Consider the following 5397-nt stretch of genomic DNA (forward strand, 5'->3'; position numbering starts at 1 on the left):
TTGTTCTTGTGTTACTGATTATATAAAAAAAGTGTGTATGATAGCCTAAAAAATATTGTTTTCCTTCCTCATATAGGGTAAAATATTATACTGTTATGTAAAGAATATTAATAGCAAAAGTCTTTTGGGGAAACTACATCAATGTTATCAGGGTTAGGACCAAATTCTTGTACACCCCGCCTACTATAGATGGACACAGAATTTGGAAAGGAATTTCAGAGGGAGAAACCGATCACAATCTGGAATTACTTCTTTAATTAAAGTTTGCAGATAATCTCTACATAGCATTCAACAGGTAGAGAGAGGTTTCAAGGTGCAGGTTAGAAATTCAATTCCATTTTAGTTTTTGGCATTGATTGTTGTTTTGTCTCTGATGGGATCATTGATGGACAAGCTTATAATTCAGTAGTTTGTCCATTGTTACTGAAACTCTAATCCAAGAAATCTGGGTGTGTTTCATTCTCTCTTGCCAGAAATAAAGCAGGTAGAGTTTATTGCCAAGTTTATCTGATATCAGCGCTGGATTTGCAGAGGTTGAAGGGCCACCTGGCCTTGAAATTCCTCTTTTCCATCTCCTACACAGCTACCTGGTGTGGCATAAGAGATCCTTGCATCACAGTTATTCTGTGTCATTGTTGAATAGTCCCCCCTCAAAATCATTTATAGAATGACTTCCAGGTTCCAGTCACAAGGAAAAAAGCATTTAAGGAGGGAATGGCAGTTTTGAGATGTGTTGGGCTTCTTTTCACGCATTGCTCCCTCTGCCTGGAACCTGGGTTCAATTCCACCCACTGGCGACTGTGTGGAGTTTGTACATTCTCACTGTGTCTGCATGGTTTTCTCCGGGTGTTCCAATTTCCTCTCCTATTCCAAAGATGTGCAAGTTAGGTGGCTTGGCCATGCTAAGTTGTCCATTGTGTCCAAGTATTGTATAGACAGGGTGGTTTAGCCATGGAGAATTGCAGGGTTACAAGGATAGGGTAGGGGGCTGGGTCTGTGTGGGATACTCTGGAGGTTTGGTGTGGACTCAGATTGAATAGCCTACTGTAGGGATTCTATAATTCTATGCTTCACTCTCCATCCTGATCAGTTATCCAGCAGCTCAACAGCAAGCTAAACCCTGGGTTTCCATGTAGCTCCTACTCCTTTTCAAGGATGATGTTGAGTTTTAGCCACAGCAATTAATTGTTCCATACTGCTGGCATACACAATAATTAGGAGATGACCATAATTCCAACACCTTGGTTTTAAATAGTGCCCTTAAACTGCTTAAACATTCCAAGAGGCTTTAAAGGAATATTTTTAAACCATGTTTAACACTGAGCCAGGTAAGGAGATACAAGGATAATGTACAAAACTTTTGGCTAAAGACCAAGGTTTTTCAAAACATTCATAGAAATGCAGAGGAGTTAGGGAGGGAATTAGAGAGCTTTGTACCCAGTGGCCTAAAGGCAATGGTAAAGTGATTAAAACTGGGGATGTGCAAGAGTCCAGAGAAAAATGAAAACCTTGTCAGGAGATTCTTCTTTCTCAATTGGCAAACTTGGCATTTCAGAAATGGGCACAGACTGCAATTAGTATAAATATTATTAGAGTCGTACAGATGTACAGCACGGGAATAGACCCTTCAGTCTAACTCAGCCATGCCGACCAGATATCTGAAATTGATCTAGTTCCATTTGCCAGCTTTGGTCCATTTTCCTCCAAACCGTTCCTATTCATTTACCCATCCAGTCACCTTTAAAATGTTGTAATTGTACCAGCCTCCTCCACTTCCTCTGGCAGTTCATTCCATACACACAGCAGCCTTTGCATGAAAAAATTGCCCCTTAGGTCCCCCCTTTTAAATCTTTCCCCTTTCGTCTTAAACCTATGCCGTCTAGTTTTGGACTACCCTATCCTGGGGAAAAGACCTTGGCTGTTCACCCTATCCATGCACCTCATGATTTTATAAACCTTTATAAGGTCATACCTTAGTCTCTGACGGTCCACAGAAAATAGCCCCAGCCTATTCATTCTCTCCCTATAGCTCAAACCCTCCAACCCTGGCAAAATCCTTGTAAATCTTTTCTGAACCCTTTCAAGTTTAGCACCATCCTTCCTATAGCAAGAAAAGCAGAATTGAACGCAGTATTCCAAAAGTGGCCTCACCACTGTCCTGTACAGCCGCAGCGTGGCATTCAAACTCCTATACTCAATGCATTGACCAATAAAGATAAGCATACCAAACGCCACCTTCTCTACCCTATGTGCCCATGGACTCCATTTCCAAGGAACTATGAACTTGCACTCCAAGGTCCTTTGTTTGGAAACACTCCCCAGGAATACCCTTAAGTGTATAACTCCTGCCCTGATTTGTCTTAACATAATGCATCACCTTGTGTTTATCTAGATTAAACTCCCATCTGCCACTTCTCGGCCCGGGTTATCAATGACCCATTGTACTCTGAGGTAGCCACCTTTGCAGTCCACTGCATCACCAATTTTGGTGTCATCTGCAAATTTGCTAACCATACCACCCATATACACATCCAAATATTTTATATAGATGACAAATAACATTGGACCAGCAACGATCTCTGTCACACAGTGCTGGTCACAGGCCTCCAATCCGAAATGACTCTCAACTGCCACCCTCTGTCTCCAATGTTCTGGCCAATTTTGCATCTAAATGGCTAGTTCTCCCTGCATTCCATGTGAACTAATCTTGTTAATTAGTCTAACATGTGGAACCTTGTTGAGCGCTTTGTTGAAGTCCATACAGACAACATCCACTGCTCTGCCCTCGTGAATCCTCTGTCACTTCTTCAAAAAACTCAATTAAGTTAGTCAGATACAATTTCCCACACACAAATCCATGTTGTGTATCTCTAATCAGTGCTTGCCTTTCCAAATAAATGTAAATCTGTCCCTCAGAATCCACTGCAATGACTTGCTCACTGTCTATAGTTCCCTGGCTTTTCCTTACCACTTTGTTAAATAATGGCACCATGTTAGCCAACCTGCTTTCTTTCAGAAGGTCACCTGTGGCTATTGATGTTACAAATATCTCAGCAAGGGGCCCAGAAATCATTTCCCTAGCTTCCCACAAAGTTCTAGAATATACCAAATCCTCACTTTCAGCAACTCCATCGATCTTTGGGTCTTCTGCAAACTTACTAATTAGACCAGCTACATTTTCCTCCAAATTATTTATGTAGATCTAGAACAGCACTGATCCCTGTGGAACACCACCGGTCACAGCCCTTCATTCCGAAAAACATCCTTTCACCACCACCTTTTGTCTCCTATGAGTAAACGAGTTCAATATCAATCCTACCAGCTCACCCCGACATCATGTGACTTTATCTTTTCTGCCAGTCTGCCACGAGGGACCTTGTCAAAGGCTTTACTGAAGTCCATGTAGACATCATCAACTGCTTTTCCCTCATCAATCATTTTCATCACCTCAAAAAACTTGATCAAGCTAGTAAGGCATAACCTCTCCTACACAAAACCATGCTGTCTAATGCTAATAAGTCCATTTGCTTCTAAATTGTCCCTGAGGATCTTTTCCAATAATTTCCTTATTTCAAGACATCACCATCTATCTCCCAAAGTTCTCTAGCTTCCATATCCTTCTCCACAGTAAACACTGATGCACCATGCATGGTTAGTATCATCCATTGCCTGCGGTTCCACTCATAAGCAGCCTTGCTGATCTTTGAGGGGCCCTATTCTCTCCCTAGTTACACTTTTGTCCCTAATGTATTTGTAAATTCCCTTTGGATTCTCCTTAACCCTATTTGCGAAAGCTATCTCGTCTCACCTTTTTCCCCTCCTGATTTCTCTCAAGTATACTTCTACTACCCTTATTCTTCTCTAGGGATTCACTCAATCCTGCTGTCTATACCTGACATATGCCACCTCCTATTTCTCGACCAGGACCTCAACTTCTCTAGTCATCCAGCATTCCCAATACCTGCCCGCCTTGCCCTTCACCGTAACAGGGATATACTGTCTCTGAACTCTCGTTATCTCATTTTTGAAGGCTTTCCACTTTCCAGCCATCACTTTACCTGGGAACATCCGCCCCCAACCAATTTTCGAAAGTTTTTGCTGAATACCTCAAAATTGGCCTTTCTCTAATTTAGAACTCTGACTTTTAGACCAGGTCTAACCTTTTCCATAACTATTTTAAAACTAATAGAATTATGATCACTTGACCCAAAGTGCTCCCTCATCAACTCCCCAGTCACTTGCCCTGCCTTATTTCGCAAGAGTAGGTCAAGTTTTGTTCCTTCTCTAGTAGGTATATCCACATACTGAATAAGAAAATTTTCTTGTACATATTTATCAAATTCCTCTCCATCCAATCGCTTAGCACTATGGCAGTCCCAGTCTAATTTTGGAAAGATAAAATCCCCTACTATTACCACCCTGTTATTATTCAGAAGCACCATTAAAATTGGAGAAAGTCCCAAAGCATTTCATGCAGCTGTAATACAAGCATGGGCATTGAGCCAAAGCAGGATAAATCACAGACGCTAAGCTAAGAAATGTTGGTTTTTATGAGCGGTCTTATAGGAGGAAAGGGAATTGGAGAGAGAATCCCAAGGTATGGGAGGTAGACAGTAGAAGGTCTAGATGCAAATGTTGGGCCAGTGAACACTCCTAGACATTGAGTTATTTACTATAAACATGCAAACTAGATATTACTTTGCATTTTGTTGTTGGTTTGGAGGACAGAAATCATTTGCTGAAAGCAATTTCACAGCTTGCATCTATGGAGCACAACTAAGATGTTTACTGTACTATGCAATCTGGGCTCTTAGCTGGGATTGCACTGTGTTTAATGGTCTTGGTGTGCCAAATGTTGTCAATTTATCCTGTAACCTCAGAGAATGCACTAAGTTAGTTTATGATTTGAAACACGTTCAGCAATGAGCCCAGCTTTGTTGCTGTCCGCAGTTTCTGTGCCAATGCTGTCGAACAATCTACGTCTCTAAGTAGGAAGGATGTATTTCATGCTGAAACTTAATTCCGATATTAATTGATAGTTTGTATTATTGCTTTGACACAGTGATTCATATTTAAATAGTGTAAGTAGTGGTTTGAAAAATCATGAATGTTTTTTGCATTATTGCTAATACTTAGTACTTCCCAAAAAGCAAAAATGCATAAAAAACATTGCAATAGATGCAGCCTGTGGTTTCTAGTCGTATTCACCATTTTAAAAAAAATTCTTATCATTGAGCAATCTAAATTTTCAAAAACAATGAGTTAAAAATGTACTGTGACAATTCCTTTCAGATAGACATTTGCCCAGAATTTAATATTAGGTCCTCTTGAGGAATTGGACTGATTTGTGGCCGTGGACAATTTATACAGATTTCATGAACATTATACAGAAACTGA

The sequence above is a fragment of the Chiloscyllium plagiosum genome, chromosome 5 (genome assembly GCF_004010195.1).
Source record: "Chiloscyllium plagiosum isolate BGI_BamShark_2017 chromosome 5, ASM401019v2, whole genome shotgun sequence".
NCBI lineage: Eukaryota > Metazoa > Chordata > Chondrichthyes > Orectolobiformes > Hemiscylliidae > Chiloscyllium > Chiloscyllium plagiosum.